A 23,285-nucleotide genomic window follows, 5' to 3' on the forward strand; every position below is an offset into this window, starting at 1 on the left:
AATTACATATTATTCAACAATAACCACAAAGCATAATATTTCATGATAATAATTGGCATCATATCATATAAACAACATTAAATTGCTTAAAATGACAATTATGTTACTACATTTACACATGAACTTACCTCGTATGTGAAAATGGCTACTTTTACCATTTCGTCCACAACTTGGTATTTTCCCCATTTTAGCCTGAATTTCAGTTTTCCTTGGTCTATCATTTAAAATATAGTCTAATTAGGAATCACATTATTCAAATTGACCCAAAATCATATTTTGGAAAAATTACAATTTTGCCCCTAAACTTTTGCATATTTACACTTTTGCCCCAAAGCTCGTAAATTAAACTTCAGCCTATTTTCTTATGTTTTATGACATGCTGATCATTTTTCCCTTCTATGGAAACATCAAATTCTCACTCTAACATGTACTTATGACTATTAGGTATTTTTACCGATTAAGCCCTTTTGCTAGTTTTCGCTTAAAACCGAGTAGCACAAGTTGTCTAACATAATTTAAAACCTCATATTCTATCATAAAACACCAAAATACACAAATTTCACCTATGGGTATTTTTCCAAATATAAACCCTAGGTTAAATTATTGCTAGCATAAGCTAAATCGAGCTACCGGGACTCCAAAAACGTAAAAATCATTAAAAACGAGGCTAGAACGGATCTACAATCGAGCTTGGAAGCTTGAAAAACCCTAGCCATTGTTTCTCCTTGCTATATTCGGCCATGGGGTTGAAGATGAGCAAAATTGGCTTTTAATTTTGTATTTTAATTCATTTTACCCCTAAATGACCAAAATGCCCTTACTACTAAACTTTCCAAAAATTCCATCCATGTCCAATTTTTGTCCAAGACTTAGAAATTGGTAAAATTTCTATTTAAGACCTCCTAATTAATATTTCAAAACAATTTCATACTAGAAACTTCTAGAATGCAAGTTTTACAAATTATTCGATTTAGTCCCTAATTTCAATTTAAGCACTTTATGCATAAAATTTCTTCACGAAATTTCCACACAATCATGCAATCATATCATAGACCTTAAAATAATCATAAAATAATTATTTCTATCTCAGATTTTGTGGTCACGACACCACTATTCTGACTAGGCCCAAAATCAGGATATTACACGATAAGTGGCCACAGTCATGCGATGTGGCTGTGGGCGAGTCAGTCAAACCAACACGGGCGTGCGACATGCCCGTGTGTAGGAACCGTGATTGAAACTGAGAATTTAGCACGGTCATACAACACGCCTGTGCCAATCACCCGTGCTAAAGACTGATAAAACAACACGAGCGTGCGCAATAGAACACGGGCGTAGGAGAAGCGAACGAAGTAGGACACGGTCGTGCGACACGGCCATGGGCACCAACACGCCCAAAGAGCACGAGCGTGTGCGAGTCTCAAACGTGCCCAAATTTTAAAAAATGCAAAAATTAGGGCACACGGGCTTGCGCCACGGCCGTGTGCCCCAAAGTCTATATAAACCCCTCACTATTCATCATCCCTTTCCTCAAAATACCTAACCCTAGCCGCTGCAACTTCACACGCCCTACCTTCCATGCCCCTGCGCCAGCTACAACACCATTTTCAACGATCCAAAGCTTCTCTCTCTTGCATTTGTTCATTTTTTTCCCTCTATTTTCTTCATTCTTTTACTTATTTCATGATATTTTGTATTATTTTGAGCAAATAATCATAGTTATCATGATAGAAATTTGCAATGTTAGTCAATACATTTTGCTGCATTCATCCATTTTTCTTGTTTCCATAGATTTCATGCTTACCCATATGCATTCATTCACTAGATATTTCCATTAGCATTACTCTCATAGTCCTTTTCATAGTAATGACGTACTTTATCTGATTGGGTTTATTTTTTATTTTTTGTTTTTAGCATAGTTGTTCTTTTGTACTTGGCTTCTAGGAAATATCTCTATTAATTTTACAATGCATATTTTTCCATGCTATTGTTGGGGAGTAATTTTATTTTTATTTCGACTTGTCATTGTAGGTATACTATGTCAACCTCACGTGGAAAAAAGACCACCATCCCCACTTCGAAGAAAAGGAAAGGAGCAACGTCCTCTTCGAGTCCTATCGCTGAGATCCGTCATCCTTTCCTCCAGTTCTCCTCGGGACCCCAGGAGGAACTATCTCAGATATTACGGGCCCGACCCCTAGGTGTGGGCAGCTATATTAACTGGGCCACACTCGAACAAATTCAGATGGCTGACACAGTCCAAGCCCTCCTGACGACTGAACCGTGGGGGCTCTTCTTTGAGATCATTGAGCCAACATACCTCAAGCTCACGATGGAACTCTGCTCGACCTTTCATCTTCAAGTCATCATGAAAAACTTCGACGATCCTGGAATGGTCTAGTTCTGCCTTGTTGGTCTAGTTCACCGGTTGAGCGTACCGGAGTTTGGAATTGCACTAGGGCTATACACGGAGGAGTTCATGGATGACAACGAACTCAAAACCCTCCATCGCCACATCCATTACTCTCCTTCAGAGTGCTGGAAGGACCTCGTCCCTATCTCGACCACTTATGATCCTAGCCACTCTAAGGCATCAGCCCTCGCCTCATCCCTGCGATACATACAAGCCATCTTGGCCCACACTCTGACAGGACGGCGAGAGAGCACCAGCATCGTCAACACTCACGACGCCTATTTCTTGTGGAGCATGGCGAACTGGTGTGTCTTCGACCTTGCCTACTTCATTGACCTCTCCATCCGCCATCAGATGGAGAGACATAGGAGAGGAGTCATCTCTATCAGGCCCTATGTGACTCGATTGACTCGGTACTTTGGGCTACTCAACACAGTGGCATAATCATCCTCCCTCACTCTCATCGGCCAGATGCCCCCACAGGGCATCTCGAGCATGCTACATATGAGGATGATTGAGAAACGGCGTGGCACCTACCCTTCTCAGTATCACCTCATCAAGTCCACCTAGGAGAAGTACCCAGAGGACATTACTGATGATGTCCCTCCACGTCATGAGGACCCACCATCTCAGCCACCACCCATCCATTGTCATGTTCATGCGGCGGCTTCATACTCTGACATCTCTGAGTGTGTGACAGCCATAATGTGACCCTAGTCGGGAAGTGGTTTCGGGACCACAAAACCGAGTTATAAAAATAATTATTTGTTATATCCTATGCTTATTATGTGTGTACATGCATATGTGAAAGTTTCATTCTCTAATTTTACCAATTGTGTGAGAAATTATTAAATAGGGATCAATATGAGACATGGTGAAATATGATAGGCTAATGTTAAAGTGGCCTATTAATGCATGTAAGAAAAAGGGGGGACTTGCATGTCAATTTCCCCCCCCCCAATTAGTAGTGGCTGGCCATGCTATGGGTGGAAAACATGTCTCCAACATGTTATGTTAATAGTGTATGTAGGAAACTATTAAAAAAAAAGCTAGCATTAAAGAAATGGAAAAAAGGGGAAATGATGAACAAAGAGAAATGGTCTCATGCATGCCCCCCCCTTTGTTGCCGTGAGTTGAAAAAAAAAGGAAAGTGTTCATCCTTGGTTCATGCTTGGCCGAATTGAAGGAGAAAGGAAGAGAAGGTTTGGTCACCCTTGAGCTTGAATTAAGGTAAGTGAGTTCATGTTGGTTCTTGAAAGGTTAGCATACTTTAAGCTAGCTACTAAGTTTCCTACTTAGCCATGTCAAAACCTTGATGATGAATGTCTTGAGGAAAGAAATTGGTCTTTCTAAAAAAAAAAAAAAGAGATTGATGTTTAATCACTTAAGGATTCGGCATTGTTTAGGATGACTTAGTTAATATGTGATTTTGGGTATTTTGAGTTTGAAATGTAAGTATATGTGTGTGCTTGGTCATAAGAGTTTGCTAGAAAATTTTGTTGGTTGAGTGATGAATGGCTGAATGAACTATGAATGTTATGAAAAGAATGTAGGAAGCCCAAGGTGTGAATTTTAGTCTCGGTGATAGGAAGGATTCGGTTGGTGTTTTGATGTTGTGGATGAGACATGAAGTCTTGACCATGGTGTTAAAAATGTGGTACTTGTGTTAGACTTAGAATCAATTTGCTATATGGTTAGTATAGCTATGGATGACCGAATATGAGAGCATGATTAGATGAAGAGTTTGGTTAATTGATATGTGGTAAATGTTAAGTGTTAAATGAAGTGGAAATGATAGATTGATGTTGCACATTCGGCTATAGTTAGGCAAATCGATGATTTTTATCTTGATTTAGATAATTGGCTATAAGTCGAATAGCTTAAGATCATAAGGTAGAAAGATATAAATTTGCCATATGTCTCCTATGCTATGAAATCATTAGTATTTTGATATTAATATTTGGCAAGATGGTTAAACTAGTTAATTTATTGATTTAGCTCAAGGAGTTAGAGGAGGCGAATCAAGCAAAAGCAAAGGGAAGAACGTCGAGTAGCCGAGTTGGAACCGTTTTACCTAACACAAGGTAAGTCATTAAGCACATATGTTTGATATTGCTTAAATGATTGTAAAATCTATGCAATTGTATTTAATGGGATGCTATATATATATATATATAAATGAAATTGTATGTGTATGGAGTGATGACAATTGTTGAATGTAAAAGAAATAGTGAAATGTGTAGAAAGTTTGCCTTCGGCACTAAGTGTGCGGGCAATACGTGTGTACTGGTGACGAGATTGGCACTAAGTGTGCATGCTGGAAATATATGGCACTAAGTGTGCATGCTGGAAATATCTGACCTTTGGGTGTGCGAGCTCGAAGGGTATGGCACTATGTGTGCGGGCTTAAATTGCATGGCACTAAGTGTGCGAAATCGAGTAATAAGCACTGTGTGTGCGTATTACTATATATATATATATATATATATATATATATATATCTCCGATCGAACAATTATATGGAGGGTGTGTCTCCATCGAGTTGAGTATGGACAATGGATCGGGTAAGTACCTCGAGCTCATGACGAATAGAGAATACGTTCATGCTTGGGGTTGAATTTGGTAAGCCTTAAATCTATGTGATGATTGAAATTGTATGGTTGTGGTGGAAAATGAGTTAATGTGTAAAAATGCTTGATTATCTTGTTGTGTAGAATATGAAATGTGGATGTATGAGATTGGACCAAAAGGTCCGAGGAGTTATGGTATAGATTCGATATGGATGAGTACCTAACCTCGTTTATTGTTCATGTTGTAGTAACTTTATCAGTGGATTGATGAATGCTTATGACTTACTGAGTTATAAACTCACTCGGTGTTTTCTTGTCACCCATTTTAGGTCTCTCGGACTCGTATTGTTTGAGTGATCGAACCGTCATTGAAGTCATCACACCGCTGAAATATTTTGGTATTGTCTTCGTTGTTGAAGAACATTTGGCATGTATAGGCTATTATATTTTGTTGAACTGTGGGTTGTAAACTTTAAGCCATGTGAAAATGGCCTATGTGGTCGCCGAGTGGGATGCTAGAACCTATAGCCACGAGTCTTAGAAACTTTAATTTTGATAAGGTGGCCATAATTTGTGTCGTGTATGATGGATGATTAAGGCCAAGGAAAGATTCATGAAATTGGCATAGTCTCATCGCAGTAACTGTTGCGGACAGCAGCAGTGAGGCGAGATTGAAAAATCACTAAAAATAGTAGAAGTAGAATTAAATAGTGAATAAATTATGCAATTGAACCTTGATGAATCTAGTTTAATATGGATGGAACGAAACGACCATATGAGCAGTATACTGAGAGATATTAAAGTTCTCGTGAGACAGGGCCAGAACGGTTTCTGGGTCCCCTGTCGTGATTTTGAAAATTTACTATAAATTATCCAGAAAGAATTAGAAGTCATGCCTTATATGTGCAGATTCCATTTTAAGTCTAGTTTCATTAGAAATAAACGTCACCAGTATTAAATCCCTGTACAGAGAGATATTCAAGTTTTAACGCGCGAAGATCAGTGTAGTCGACTCCTGTAACATTGGTGACTTTAACTAATAAACTGTACCAATTGGCCCGACCAAAAATTCTAGAAATAAATCCATGGATAGATATATGAGTCTAAATTCAGGGAAAAGTTACGGAATCAGTTTCCGAGTTTTGAAACTCGAGATATGATTTTTAAGGCGACAGTGACGCAGTTAGCTAGCCTGCCTAGAACAGCAATCAGATTTTACAAAGAGAGAAATAACGGAAGTAAGCCCGGTAACACCACGTGTTCAAATCCGGTGACGGTCACGGGTTTGGGGTGTTACAATTTTATTGGTATCAGAGCTATGGTTTAGTCGGTTCTAAGACTACCATAGAGCGTGTGAGTCTAGCTATACATGCCAAATTGTTAGTGCTTAATAATGTGATGACTTCGACGGTTGAAATTTTTGTTTTGATTAGCGATGGAACCCGGATAGAGACCCTTGGCGGATGACGTTGAAAGTGTAGCGGCTGCTCTGCGCAAGGGACACCGCCTGTTGAGCCTCAGTCATCCGCGAATAATCAAAATGAAGGGGCGAAACAAGCCTTCTTCACCATGATGAACGAGTGGGTCGCGTAGTATGCCCGAACTAATCCGGCTATCCAACCATTCCCGAATTTAAATAATCCATCCAAGAGCCCGTGATGCCATCGATTCATCGATCCTGTGAGGTGAGTAAACCACCGTGGACTTGATTAGGAAGCGTGGGGAGGAGTTTAAGGCCATAGTTACCGATGATGCCGAAAGGGCCGAATTCTGGCTTGATAACACCATTAGAGTGTTTGATGAACTGTCATGCACACCCGATGAATGTCTTAAGTGTGCTATATCTTTGTTACGAGACTCAACCTACTATTGGTGGAGGACCTTGATTTCCATAGTCCCAAAGGAACAAGTTACTTGGGATTTCTTTCAAACGAATTTCGGAAGAAATATATTAGTCAACGGTTCATCGATCGTAAACGTAAGGAATTTTTGGAGCTCAAGCAAGGCCGTATGACAAGATCTCGAATACGAACATGAGTTCGTAAGACTTAGTCGGTATGCTCGGAGTGTGTGGTTGATGAGGTTGCTATGTGCAAAAGATTTGAAGAAGGATTGAATGAAGATTTAAAGCTACTAGTGGGTATTTTGGAGATAAAGGAGTTCGTAACACTAGTCGAACGAGCACGCAAGGCGGAAGAACTTGGAAAGGAGAAGAAGAAGGCTGAATTTGAAGTAAGAGATTATCGTAAAAGATCGTGAGTAAAGCTCGTTCTAATCGTAAAGAAATTCGTGGAGGACACTAGTAAGTCGAGGCGATGCGGGAATTTCCATCGAGCCCACCATTGACGGACTCCGAGCTACATTGGTAGCTAGTGTGGGCAATAATCGTCAAGAGCGACTGAATGCCCCCAATGTGGAAGACGACACCTAGGTGAATGTTGGGGTAAGTCCGTTAACCTGCTCATTACGGATGTGGTTCAAGGACCACTTCATTAGAGATTGCACGGAACTAGATGAGAAGAATAAGATGCAAGGTGCAAGATCTAGTGGGGCGACGACTAGAGGTAGACCTCGAGGATTACAGGAGGTAGGGGTGGTAATCGAGAGGAGCCACCGACACTACTGTTCGATCCGAGACCAGCGCTCTTGCTAGAGCATATGCCATCCCAAGCACGAGAGGAGGCATCCTCCCCGACGTTATCACCGGTACTTTTACTCTCTTTGATACTAGTGTGATTGCATTGATTGACCCGGCTCTACTCATTCATATGTATGTGAAACTTTAGCATCCAAGAAGACTCTACCGTTGAGTCTCATCGAGTTCGTAATTCGAGTGTCAAACCCTTTGGGTCAATACGCATTCGTTGATAAAGTGTGCAAGAGATGCCCCTAATAATTCGAGAATCGCTTTTCCTACCGATCCGATGCTTCTACCATTTGATGAATTTGATGTTATTCTTGGTATGGATTGGTGATCGTACATGATGCAAATGGTGGATCGCAAAAGGAAAACCATTGATTTGAGGAGTGCAAATAATGAGGTAGTCCGAGTCGAGTCTCATCGATTTAAAAGGAGTGCCGCGATAATATCTTCTATGACCGCCGGAGGTATGTGAAAAGGGTGTGAAACATACCTTGCGTATGTGTTTGAAAGTAAAGAGACGTAAAAGAAACTCGAATCGGTATCGGTGGTTTGTGAGTATTGAGATGTTTTTCCGAGGAGTTACCGGATTGCCACCGGTTCTAGAAGTGGAATTCGCATCGGTTGTACCGGTACTACGCCGATCTCAATAGCTCCGTGATCGTATGGCATTAACGGAGTTAAAGGAATTGAAGTTTCAATTGCAAGAATTGATGATAGAGGTTTCGCCGACGAAGTTTTTCTCCATGGGCGCACAAAGATTGTTTGTGAAAAAGAAGGACGGAAGCATGAGGTTGTGCATCGACTATCGTCAACTCAATAAAGTGACGATAAAGAATAAATACCGCTGCCACGAATTGACGATTTGTTTGATCAATTAAAGGGAGCCTCGGTGTTTTCAAAGATAGATTTGAGGTCGGGTACTATCGGTTGAGGGTCCGAGAATCGGACATACCAAAACCGCTTTTAGAACGAGGTACGGTCACTACGAATTCTTGGTGATGCCGTTTGGGCTCACTAATGCCCCTGCGGTGTTTATGGATTTAATGAATAGAATTTTCAGGCCATACTTGGATCGGTTCATAGTTGTATTTATCGATGATATTTTGGTCTATTCGAGAGATGAAACTGAACATGCTGAACACCTGAGGCTAGTGTTGCAAATCTTACGAGATAAGCAGTTATACGCAAAGTTCGGTAAATGTGAATTTTGGTTGAAAGAGGTTAGCTTCTTGGGGCACGTGGTGTCCGTGATCGGTGTCGTGGTGGACCCGAACAAAATTTCAGCCATAGTCGATTGGAAACCACCAAGGAATGTTACCGGTTAGGAGCTTTTTGGGGCTTGCGGTTATTACCGACGATTTGTAAAGGTTTCTCGACGATAGCCACGCCAATGACGGTTACTCCAAAAGGATGTTAAGTTCGAATGGATTTGAGAAATGTCAAAAAGTTTCGATCAACTGAAAGCTTATTTGATGAAGCCCCAATTCTAGTGCAACCCGAATCGGGCAAAGAGTTTGTCATTTATAGTGACGCATCCCTACTTGGGTTGGGTTGCGATTGATGCAAGAAGGGCGAGTTGTGGCCTATGCGTCGAGACAATTAAAGCCACATGAGAAAAATTATCCGACCCATGATCTCGAATTGGTTGCTATCGTATTCGCCTTTAAAGATATGGCGACATTACTTATTTGGTGAGAAGTGCCATGTGTATTCGGATCACAAAAGTCTCAAATATTTGATGACCCAAAGAGACTTAAATCATGCGACAAAGGCGATGGCTCGAGTTTTAAAAGATTATGAGCTCGTCATTGATTATCACCCGGAAAGGCTAATGTGGTTGCGGATGCCTTAAGCCGAAATCACTTTGTTTGCTTTACTGACGATGAATGTACACTTGTCTATCCTACCCGACAATGTGTTAGTAGTCGAATTAAAGGACAAACCATTGTTGGCTCATCAAATTCGGGAAGCTCGTAAAGTTGATGAGGAGTTGCTTGCAAAACGGGCCGAGTGTGTTCGAACAAGGAATCGAGTTTCAAATTGATGATGACGATTGTTTGAGGTTCGAAGTCGTCTGTGTGTTCCAAAGAATTGAACTTATTTCGATAATTCGAACGAAGCCCATTGTAGCCGAATGGCAATCCACCCGGGAGTACGAAGATGTACAACGATTTGAAACGCCGGTTTGGTGGCATGGTATGAAACGAGACATCTCGATTTTGTTTCGAGATGTTTAATATGTCAACAAGTGAAAGCGGAACATCAAGTGCCTTGAGATTACTTCACCGATCACGATACCCGAGTGGAAATGGGATCGAGTCACAATGGATTTTGTATCCGACCGCCATTGTCACTAGTAAGAAGGATGCGATTTGGGTCGTTGTAGATAGATTGACTAAGTCGGCTCACTTTGTCCCCGTACGTACGGATTTTTCAATGGACAAACTAGCCGAATTGTATGTTTCTCAGATTGTGAGGCTACACGGGGTGCCTATTTCCATCATGTCGGATAGAGATCCGAGATTTACCTCGCGATTTTGGAAGAAGTTGCAAGAAGCTTTGGGTACCAAGTTGCATTTTAGCACCGCCTTTCACCCCCAAACCGATGGTCAATCCGAACGGATAATTCAAAAACTCGAGGATATGTTGAGATGTTGCATCCTTGAGTTTAATGGTTCATGGGAACGATATCTGCCTTTGATTGAATTCGCTTACAACAATAGCTTTCAATCAAGTATTAAGATGGCGCCTTACGAGGCTTTATACGGTCGTAAATGCCGTACCCATTATTCGGATGAACTTAGTGAAGGTAAATTCTTGAGGTTGATTTGGTTAAGGATGCCGAGCAAAAGTTCGAGTAATTCGTGAAAGTTTGAAGGTCGCTTCGGATCGCCAAAAGTCGATGCGGATTTGAAAAGAAAGATATTGAATATCGGGTTGGAGACAAGGTATTTCTCAAAGTCTCACCGGAAGAAGGTGCTTAGATTTGGCCGTAAGGGAAAATTGAGTCCGAGGTTCATCGGTCCGTATGAAGTAGCCGAACGAGTTGGACCAGTAGCGTATCGATTAATTTTACCCCCTGAGCTTGAAAGGATCCACAACGTTTTCCATGTCTCGATGCTTCGACGATATAGATCCGACCCGTCAGACGTAACCACTCCATCCGAGATTGAGATTCACTTAATTTGAGTTATGAAGAAGAACCGATTCGCATATTGATGCGTGAAGTAAAGGCGCTATGAAATAAGAAAATCCCATTAGTGAAGGTGTTGTGGCATAAACACGAATCGAAGAAGCCACTTGGGAACTTGAGGACTCTATGAAAGAACGATACCGGACCTATTCACGGTAAGATTTTCGGGACGGAAATTTCTTAAGTGGGGAGAGTTGTGACACCATAATTTGACCCTAGTCGGAAGTGGTTTCGGGACCACAAAACCGAGTTATAAAAATAATTATTTGTTATATCCTATGCTTATTATGTGTGTACATGCATATGTGAAAGTTTCATTCTCTAATTTTACCAATTGTGTGAGAAATTATTAAATAAGGATCAATATGAGACATGGTGAAATATGATAGGCTAATGTTAAAGTGGCCTATTAATGCATGTAAGAAAAAGGGGGACTTGCATGTCAATTTCCCCCAATTAGTAGTGGGCCATGCTATGGGTGGAAAACATGTCTCCAACATGTTATGTTAATAGTGTATGTAGGAAACTATTAAAAAAAAAAGCTAGCATTAAAGAAATGGAAAAAAGGGGAAATGATGAACAAAGAGAAATGGTCTCATGCATGCCCCCCCCTTTGTTGCCGTGAGTTGAAAAAAAAAGGGAAAGTGTTCATCCTTGGTTCATGCTTGGCCGAATTGAAGGAGAAAGGAAGAGAAGGTTTGGTCACCCTTGAGCTTGAATTAAGGTAAGTGAGTTCATGTTGGTTCTTGAAAGGTTAGCATACTTTAAGCTAGCTACTAAGTTTCCTACTTAGCCATGTCAAAACCTTGATGATGAATGTCTTGAGGAAAGAAATTGGTCTTTCTAAAAAAAAAAAGAAAGAAAAGAGATTGATGTTTAATCACTTAAGGATTCGGCATTGTTTAGGATGACTTAGTTAATATGTGATTTTGGGTATTTTGAGTTTGAAATGTAAGTATATGTGTGTGCTTGGTCATAAGAGTTTGCTAGAAAATTTTGTTGGTTGAGTGATGAATGGCCGAATGAACTATGAATGTTATGAAAAGAATGTAGGAAGCCCAAGGTGTGAATTTTAGTCTCGGTGATAGGAAGGATTCGGTTGGTGTTTTGATGTTGTGGATGAGACATGAAGTCTTGACCATGGTGTTAAAAATGTGGTACTTGTGTTAGACTTAGAATCAATTTGCTATATGGTTAGTATAGCTATGGATGACCGAATATGAGAGCATGATTAGATGAAGAGTTTGGTTAATTGATATGTGGTAAATGTTAAGTGTTAAATGAAGTGGAAATGATAGATTGATGTTGCACATTCGGCTATAGTTAGGCAAATCGATGATTTTTATCTTGATTTAGATAATTGGCTATAAGTCAAATAGCTTAAGATCATAAGGTAGAAAGATATAAATTTGCCATGTGTCTCCTATGCTATGAAATCATTAGTATTTTGATATTAATATTTGGCAAGATGGTTAAACTAGTTAATTTATTGATTTAGCTCAAGGAGTTAGAGGAGGCGAATCAAGCAAAAGCAAAGGGAAGAACGTCGAGTAGCCGAGTTGGAACCGTTTTACCTAACACAAGTTAAGTCATTAAGCACATATGTTTGATATTGCTTAAATGATTGTAAAATCTATGCAATTGTATTTAATGGGATGCTATATATATAAATGAAATTGTATGTGTATGGAGTGATGACAATTGTTGAATGTAAAAGAAATAGTGAAATGTGTAGAAAGTTTGCCTTCGGCACTAAGTGTGCGGGCAATACGTGTGTACGGTGACGAGATTGGCACTAAGTGTGCATGCTGGAAATATATGGCACTAAGTGTGCATGCTGGAAATATATGGCACTGGGTGTGCGAGCTCGAAGGGTATGGCACTATGTGTGCGGGCTTAAATTGCATGGCACTAAGTGTGCGAAATCGAGTAATAAGCACTGTGTGTGCGTACTCTATATATATGTATATATATATATATATATATCTCCAATCGAACAATTATATGGAGGGTGTGTCTCCATCGAGTTGAGTATGGACAGCGGATCGGGTAAGTACCTCGAGCTCATGACGAATAGAGAATACGTTCATGCTTGGGGTTGAATTTGGTAAGCCTTAAATCTATGTGATGATTGAAATTGTATGGTTGTGGTGGAAAATGAGTTAATGTGTAAAAATGCTTCGATTATCTTGTTGTGTAGAATATGAAATGTGGATGTATGAGATTGGACCAAAAGGTCCGAGGAGTTATGGTATAGATTCGATATGGATGAGTACCTAACCTCGTTTATTGTTCATGTTGTAGTAACTTTATCAGTGGATTGATGAATGCTTATGACTTACTGAGTTATAAACTCACTCGGTGTTTTCTTGTCACCCATTTTAGGTCTCTCGGACTCATATTATTTGCGTGATCGGAACCATCGTTGAAGTCATCACACCGGCTGAAATATTTTGGTATTGTCTTCGTTGTTGAAGAACATTTGGCATGTATAGGCTATTATATTTTGTTGAACTGTGGGTTGTAAACTTTAAGCCATGTGAAAATGGCCTATGTGGTCGTCGAGTGGGATGCTAGAACCTATAGCCACGAGTCTTAGAAACTTTAATTTTGATAAGGTGGCCATAATTTGTGTCGTGTATGATGGATGATTAAGGCCAAGGAAAGATTCATGAAATTGGCATAGTCTACTGCAGTAACTGTTGCGGACAGCAGCAGTGAGGTGAGATTGAAAAATCACTAAAAATAGTATAAGTAGAATTAAATAGTGAATAAATTATGCAATTGAACCTTGATGAATCTAGTTTAATATGGATGGAACGAAACGACCATATGAGCAGTATACTGAGAGATATTAAAGTTCTTGTGAGACAGGGCCAGAACGGTTTCTGGGTCCCCTGTCGTGAATTTGAAAATTTACTATAAATTATCCAGAAATAATTAGAAGTCATGCCTTATATGTGCAGATTCCATTTTGAGTCTAGTTTCATTAGAAATAAACGGCACCAGTATTAAATCCCTGTACAGAGAGATATTCAAGTTTTAACGCGTGAAGGTCAGTGTAGTCGACTCCTGTAACATTGGTGACTTTAACTAATAAACTGTACCAATTGGCCTGACAAAAAATTCTAGAAATAAATCCATGGATAGATATATGAGTCTAAATTCAGGGAAAATTTACGGAATCAGTTTCCGAGTTTTGAAACTCGAGATATGATTTTTAAGGCGACAGTGACGCAGTTAGCTAGCCTGCCTAGAACAGCAATCAGATTTTACAAAGAGAGAAATAACGGAAGTAAGCCCGGTAACACCACGTGTTCAAATCCGGTGACGGTCACGGGTTTGGGGTGTTACAGAGTGCCTTACTCGATTTGAGCAGTAGTGTTTTTAGCATTTTGATCAAATTGATGCTACTCTTCATCAGATTTGTCAGCATCTTCACATCTCATCGCCGCCACCACCTCGCAAACCATCCGGCGATGACGATGTTTAAAAAATTTTTATTTATTATTTTTATTTTCACTTTTATCTTTATTTATCTTCTTTAAGTACTTTTTATTTCATTTTCCTTTAATACTTTTTATTTCATTTTCCTTTAATATTAGTTTAATATTAGTTTTACAATTTTTATTTTCGGCTATTTCATTACAAGTAATTATGCTTCCTTATATTTCCTAAAGACTTCTTGATTTTATCACAGTTATAAAGAGCTCCAAAGCTCATCATCAAATAGGAACTAAAAATGTGACATCCCAAAATTTGACCATAGTCGGGAAGTGGTTTCGGGACCACTAAACCGAGTCACCGACATGTTCGAACGTAATATTTATTGTCTAGAATATGTGAAAATGCATGTGTGAATTTTGAGTTCTTTGATTTAGTTAATTTGATTGTGAATTGAAAGAAAAAGGACTCATGTGAAAGGATTTAAATAGATGATAGGCTAATGTTAAAGTGGCCAATTAATGCATGTAAGAAAAAGGGGGGACTTGCATGTCAATTCCCCCCAATTAGTAGTGGCCGGCCATGCTATGGGTGGAAAACATGTCTCCAACATGTTATGTTAATAGTGTATGTAGGAAACTATTAAATAAAAAAAAAAAGAAAAAAAGCTAGCATTAAAGAAATGGAAAAAGGGGGAAATGATGAACAAAGAGAAATGGTCTCATGCATGCCCCCCCCTTTGTTGCCGTGAGTTAAAAAAAAAAAAAGAAAGAAGAAAGTGTTCATCCTTGGTTCATGCTTGGCCGAATTGAAGGAGAAAGGAAGAGAAGGTTTGGTCACCCTTGAGCTTGAATTAAGGTAAGTGAGTTCATGTTGGTTCTTGAAAGGTTAGCATACTTTAAGCTAGCTACTAAGTTTCCTACTTAGCCATGTCAAAACCTTGATGATGAATGGTTAATGTTTATACTAGTAATAGCCGAAATAAAGATGCTTGATGTCATGAGTAAATGTTGTTTATATGTTTGGAATTGAAAAAAAAGAAAAGAGATTGATGTTTAATCACTTAAGGATTCGCATTGTTTAGGATGACTTAGTTAATATGTGATTTTGGGTATTTTGAGTTTGAAATGTAAGTATATGTGTGTGCTTGGTCATAAGAGTTTGCTAGAAAATTTTGTTGGTTGAGTGATGAATGACCGAATGAACTATGAATGTTATGAAAAGAATGTAGGAAGCCCAAGGTGTGAATTTTAGTCTCGGTGATAGGAAGGATTCGGTTGGTGTTTTGATGTTGTGGATGAGACATGAAGTCTTGACCATGGTGTTAAAAATGTGGTACTTGTGTTAGACTTAGAATCAATTTGCTATATGGTTAGTATAGCTATGGATGACCGAATATGAGAGCATGATTAGATGAAGAGTTTGGTTAATTGATATGTGGTAAATGTTAAGTGTTAAATGAAGTGGAAATGATAGATTGATGTTGCACATTCGGCTATAGTTAGGCAAATCGATGATTTTATCTTGACTTAGATAATTGGCTATAAGTGGAATAGCTTAAGATCATAAGGTAGAAAGATATAAATTTGCCATGTGTCTCCTATGCTATGAAATCATTAGTATTTTGATATTAATATTGGGCAAGATGGTTAAACTAGTTAATTTATTGATTTAGCTCAAGGAGTTAGAGGAGGCGAATCAAGCAAAAGCAAAGGGAAGAACGTCGAGTAGCCGAGTTGGAACCGTTTTACCTAACACAAGGTAAGTCATTAACACGTATTTGATATTGCTTAAATGATTGTAAAATTTATGCAATTGTGTTTAATGGGATGATATATATATATAAATGAAAATGTATGTGTATGGAGTGATGACATTTGTTGAATGTAAATGAAATAGTGAAATGTGTAGAAAGTTTGCTTTCGGCACTAAGTGTGCGGGCAACACGTGTGTACGGTGACTGAGATTGGCACTAAGTGTGCATGCTGGAAATATATGGCACTAAGTGTGCATGCTGGAAATATCTGACCTTTGGGTGTGCGAGCTCAAGGGTATGGCACTATGTGTGCGGGCTTAAATTGCATGGCACTAAGTGTGCGAAATCGAGTAATAAGCACTGTGTGTGCATACTATATATATATATATATATATATATATATATCTCCAATCGAACAATTATATGGAGGGTGTGTCTCCATCGAGTTGAGTATGGACAGCGGATCGGGTAAGTACCTTGAGCTCATGACGAATAGGAAATACGTTCATGCTCGGGGTTGAACTTGGTAAGCCTTAGATCTATGTGATGATTGCAATTGTATGATTGTGTTGTGAATGAGTTGGGGTGTAAAGTGCCTCAAATATCTTATTGTATAAATATGAAATGTGGATGTATGACTTGGTATGAGATTGAACCGAAAGGTCCGAGGAATTATGGTATAGTTTCGATATGGATGAGTACCTAGCCACGTTTATTGTTTCATGTTGTGATAACTTTATCAATGGGTGGTTGATGAATGCTTATGACTTACTGAGTTATAAACTCACTCGGTGTTTTCTTGTCACCCATTTTAGGTCTCTTGGACTCGTATTATTGCGTGCTCAGAACCGTCGTTGAAGTCCTCACACCGGCTGGAAATCTTTTGGTATTGTCTTCGCTGTTGAAGAACATTTGGCATGTATAGGCTGTTATGTTTTGTTGAACTGTGGGTTGTAAACTTTAAGCCATGTGAAAATGGCCTATGTGGTCGTCGAGTGGGATGCTAGAACCTATAGCTACGAGTCTTAGAAACTTTAATTTTGATAAGGTGGCCATAATTTGTGTCATGTATGATGGATGATTAAGGCCAAGGAAAGATTCATGAAATTGGCATAGTCTACTGCAGTAACTGTTGCGGACAGCAGCAGTGAGATGAGATTGAAAAATCACTAAAAATAGTAGAAGTAGAGTTAAATAGTTAATAAATTATGAAATTGAACCTTGATGAATCTATTTTTATATGGATGAAACGAAACGACCATATGAGCAGTATACTGAGAGATATTAAAGTTCTCGCAAGACAGGGCCGGAACGGTTTCTGGGTCCCCTGTTGCGACTTTGAAAATTTACTATAAATTATCAAGAAAGAATTAGAAGTCATGCCTTATATGTACAGATTCCATTTTGAGTCTAGTTTCATTAGAAACAATCGGCACCAGTATTAAAGCCCTGTACAGAGAGATATTCAAGTTGTAACGCGCGAAGGTCAGTGTAGTCGACCCCTGTAACATGGGTGACTTTAACTAATAAACTGTACCAATTGGCCCGACCAAAAATTCTAGAAATAAATCCATGGATGGATATATGAGTCTAAATTCAGGGAAAATTTACGGAATCAGTTTCCGAGTTTTGGAACTCGAGATATGATTTTTAAGGCGACAGTGACGCAGTTTTCCAGCCTGTCGGGAAATGCCAAATTGGTTGGTACTTTGAGAGGATTTGGCCTGTTAACCCCTCGTGTCCGACACCGGCGACGGTCACGGGTTCGGGGTGTTACAAAAAACTCCACTGGCAAAGATTCTCCACGACTGCCATGTCTTGCTCGACCACGGCATTAGCTACTACCAGATATAATACTCTTTTGGCGCAAGACTTATGGACAAATGAACCTCTACCTCCTCAGGAGTATCCTCCTCCACTCTCATCATTGCCTTGGTCGATTATTCTACATAACTCCAATTCAAGGACTTCATTCATCATTTAGGAAGTTTCACCTCTCTCCCTAACTTATGATTATATATCTATATTTTTCAATATATCCATCTTTGTACATTGAGGGCAATGTACATCTTAAGTGCGGGGGGTCTTTTATATCATCAATAGAAATCCCTGAATTTTGTCTTATTCTCACGGAAATCACTCATATCACTATTAGAATGAATTTTAATTAATTTATGATTTTTATTGATATGTCTTGAATTAAAACATAGGCATTTATGCATTGATTGTTTAAACTTTAAAACATTAGGGAATCAAGCATGATAAGTTAATTTTTAAAGAATTAAAAACTTTTAGGTTGCTTCCCTAAGTTTAGGTATTATTTTGAGTTGAAATTCACAAGTTCAAACATCAAAAAGCCATAATTTTTGTGAGATCTTGAGCCTTTAGAGCATATTTTATTTCTTTCATGCTCACTTTTATTATGAGTGCGTTAGTATTGATTTGTTATTCTAGAACTTGCTTGATTATGCTTGTCAAGAACACACCATTTGATTTGATGTGTCAAGATGATAAAGGCACTTAGGTTTAACTCACTCACTCTACAAAAGCCTACCTTCATAATTAACCCTTAGTGAACCCCTTTGAGCATAACAAACCATCAATTGATTTACCCTCAATATTAACCCATAACCCATTATTGCTGAAATCCCCTAATTTGATCCCTATTTTTTTTGTTGAGATTTGATTTGAACTAATTGCTTAGCTATGTTTTATTCTTCATTGCAACAATTAAGTTCTATGTTATTTGACTTGTTCTTAAAAAAAAAAATCCTTACACACATATCAGTAGTAATTCGTCGTTTTTTGAGCTTGAGTGTTAATTCCATATTCTGAGAAGAAGCTCACTTGTATTCAATTGATAATTAGTTATTTTTCTAGTTAGGTGATTTCTTCAATTCAATCTTGATTCTAATCGTTTCCTTCAGCTTGTGACCACACCCCTAACCAAAGCCATGTTACAACCGTCTAAAGACCTTTTTGATTGATGTATCATCTCAATATATAGTGGTGGAGATTTGATTTTCATGCAAGCCTATGGTAATAACTTTTCATATTGACCAATGAGTGCTTTATTTGATGTCCTTAAACACCTCAAGTGATTTGAGTGAATCTTTAGTGAGGATGTTAGACTCTGTGATATTTTGATCAAAGGTGATTACTTAGATGAGGGGGGACACCTATGTTTTCATGATAAAATGCTCAACTTGGAACGTTTGAAACATTGATGTACTTTTAGTTGAATTTTCAATGTATGATTACTTATGTATTATGTTGAGATATTATTGATATGGATTATAAATTGAGAAGACTTTATTTTGATTGTAAGTTGAGGATTTTGCTTGAGGACAAGCAAACACTTAAGTGCGGGGGTATTTGATAAACCGTAATTTATACGTATTTTTATCCCATGCTTAGCACATTTATGGATGGTTTCTCCTTATATTTGGTGAATTCGATGCTCCTAATACTTTAATTTCATGTTTTATACTTAGGTGAGCATAGGAGAGTAAAAAGAGCAAGAAACGGGCTGAAAACGAAGAAAATGGACCCATATGGGAAATCAACACGGCCTGGACTTCCTCACACGGGTGCGTCACACGATCGTGTCCATTTGGCAGGATCGAAGCACGACTTACACGGGTAGACTACATGCCCGTGCCTATTCAACAGCCTTGACCACGGGTTGGAGTAATTGCACATGGGCGTGTCACAAGGGCATGTCCCTGTCGAGCCCAAGTATAGCCCTATTCAGAAAAGGCCACTTTTGAGGGCTCTTAGGCATTCTAAAGCCTATTTAAACACCGGAGGAGGCACTTAGAACAAACACGCGAGTAGAAAGCAAGGAATTACTCAAGGGAAGCCGATTGGTCCATCTGAGAAGCCAGATTCATTATCAAGACTGAAGATCTCCCTTCAATTTCCATTCAGGGGTTTTGGGTTTTCTTTATGTTTTGTATTCATTATTCTTCTGAGATTTTTTATTTTATAATTATGAACTAAACCCCCTAAATACCTAAGGGGAATGAAACCTAAGACAGATCTTGTTACTATTATCTGAATTGTATGGTAAATATTTGACTTGTTCTTAATTATGTGTTCTTAATTCTTGTTTTAATATTCTAGGATATTGATTCAAATTAATGCTCTTATTCATAGGAGGAAAAGACCCTTTCTAAGAGTAAATTTGTCATAATTAAGTGAGTTGATTGCACGCCCATAGATAGGGTGATAAGATTTTGCCGGATTAGGGTGAAACCTAATAAGGGGATCCATAGATCGAGTTAATGCAACACTAGGGCGTTAACTAGATAGAGATTTCAATTAAATCAACCTAGGGTTAGACGTTATTAGTCTCGAGAGAGATAATAATATAACTTAGGGATTTCTACGATCAAGACAAATGAATAAATCGTCTGATTCAGATTCAAATAACAAGTGAAGTCTAGGTGGATTTTTCCTTGGGTATTGTCTTAATCAATCAAATTTTCCCAAAAGCTTTTCCCCAATTTCTCTTTATGCATTCTTAGTTTAGTTAATTAGTTTAGATAAACGAATCCCTTAATTTTTAAATTAGATAATAAAAAAAAGTAATTACTAGTACTCTTGGTTCCTTTGGGTTCGATAATCCGGTCTTGCTAAAGCTATATTACTATTCGATAGGTGCACTTGCCTTCATCGTGATAATAGTTAGTTTCAAGAACGATTAATTATAAATTTTTAAAACCAATCACCAATATTACGACCAGTGTCTAACGAGATTGACAGTAAATCTAGCTGGACCTAAAGAGAATATATCTTTAATCCATTTATGGATTTATTCACTTGTGGTGTTCATAGAGTGGCATACCTAAATCCTAAGTGGATGACGAACTATATATGTGTGACTCGTATACTTTGATGTAAGTAAAGGCCTGAGTTCAAATAGATAAGGAACTAAAAGGTGGAGCATTGGGTATAAAACTTCTACAATATGCAGTGTCATTCACAATAGTAGAATTCATAGCTCGAGACATGGGTAAATGATATCCTCTCATTGGAGCAAATGTGGTCACTTGTCGTTCATCTTTGTGACAAATGACTTGATTACTATTTGATAGCAATCGACTTTCTTGAAGGAAGATGTAATGGTTATCATGAGATAAAATAAAATCATATTAGAAGAATGGATATTATCCCAAAGAGATTAAGGATATCCTATGAGGGTAACATACTTATGACAATGTCATTGAATGAGCATTGGTTGAATTGCTTTCATAATGGTATGTCGTTAAGGAGGGCACAATCATGATACTATAGTGGAATGACTTTGTGACTAAATGAGTTTATAATTAATAGGCGAAAAGATAGAATTTAATTATAATAACCTCTACTCAATTTGATTTACCGGATCTAAATCTCAAATGTTATGCCCTATAATAGATGTAACTTAAACTTTTTGCCTATGTACAAGTTCTATCTATGAATATAACAAAGTCTCTTGTGGGCGTAAATTGTATAGGTTACATATACAATTCATGATAATAAAATTTCATCAATTTCTATTTTATCTTTTGGCGTACTATATACATATTGGAATGCTACTTAATAAGCTTATGCTTAGAGATAAGCATGCCACTTAACTTCCATTGTATGCATAATAGCCCATTGCGCCACTTCCTTTTGCGTAGCCCTGGCATCATCCCTCCTGGACATACTTCTTTCCAACTTGAAACATGAAATAACCTTCATAAGTTCATAAGAGCTTAGTGAGTTAAACCTTAAACACCTGATTCATCTCATCCAAGCGTAATAGATGATTCGAACGTCCTAAATGTGTCCTTTGACTTTGCCTTATTCCTTCTGGCGGGTATTTCACTAAAGATTTCCTTGAACATACTGTAATTACTCCTTTCTATTTTAGACCTTTGTCTTCCTCACAATACCTTTAATGACTTATCTTCCTTTCATATTCATTAAGCCTTCACTCTACTAGGCTCCATATTTTGGGTCCAAACACAAATGATCATTTCTTTCCCTTAAGCATACTATACTTACAATCTCATCACTTTCTATTTCCCTTTTTAAAAATCTTATCTTGACATAGTCATTAACCACTTTGTTTTCCTTATTAACAAACATAAAATCTTATTTCATACGTCATAATTTTACCACTACCTTTGGGCGAGGTAGACTACATCTATTACTTCACACTAAGTTCACCTAGATCTTCCTTACTTCAAGGTACTATCAATTCATGCCTATAACACATATCCCAGATTCACCACCTATTCTGGTACGCTCTAGCTTCACTATTCTTTTCTTGTTATTACGCGGGGTTCGCCATTATATTTACATATGGTGCCTTTCTTTTGGAGTTTGCTAAATACTTAGTTCCTTCTACTTGTCTATGCATTATCTCTTACACTTAGCATACCTTCAGAGTCCTATCTTTACTTCACCTTCAGAGAACCATTCATGCCATTCATTAAAAATTTTTTGTGAAGGCATTCCTTCATTAAAATAGTCGCATAGTCTTCGTTTGAATTCACCACAAGGGCTTTCCTTTATAGAGTTGCTAGTAATGGCATCTTGTCCTTAGGTTATGCCACGAAGGCATTCCTTTTCAAATATAGTCGTGAAGGTTTCCTTTATGAAGATTGTCGCAAAGGCTTTCCTGTCCAGAGTTTTCCATAGACGCTTTGCTTTAACAAAAATCACCACAAAAGATTTTCCTCTTAGAGATTTGCCAAAAAGGCATTGTTTGAGAGGTTCGCCATAAAGTCTTACCTTTCTATTGTTTTGCCACAAATGTTTTCCTTTAACAGGTTCACAACAAAGGCTTACCTTTCTAGAGTTTTGCCACGAAGATTTTCCTTTAGCAAGTTCGCCACAAAGGCTTTTCTTTTCTTATAGAATTTTGCCACAAAGATTGTCCTTTAGCAAGTTTGCCACAAAGGCTTTTCTTTTCCTAGTGATTTAGGCGATAGGAATTTGCCTAGATTCACATTTAGTGAGGTTTGCCCTTCATCGTCCTGGGACACATAGAGAACCAAATTAGGTAATAACTTTGTAGTAAAGAAAATCAGTTCAGAGTAGTGAAGAAAATCACTAGAAAATTAGTTACAGCCTCATCTGCCTTATAGTGAAAAAATTCACTAGAAATATCTAGGTTTCTATCTCTTTTTAGCCCTAAATTCTTTTTACTTTTCAGAAGAAAAGGGGAAAAAGATAACCTTTTTCTTAACCCAACCGAAGTGTCCTGTTAACTTAACCCAAGTCTCTAT

Source organism: Gossypium arboreum, chromosome 7, assembly GCF_025698485.1.
Source record: "Gossypium arboreum isolate Shixiya-1 chromosome 7, ASM2569848v2, whole genome shotgun sequence".
Taxonomy (NCBI): Eukaryota; Viridiplantae; Streptophyta; class Magnoliopsida; order Malvales; family Malvaceae; genus Gossypium; species Gossypium arboreum.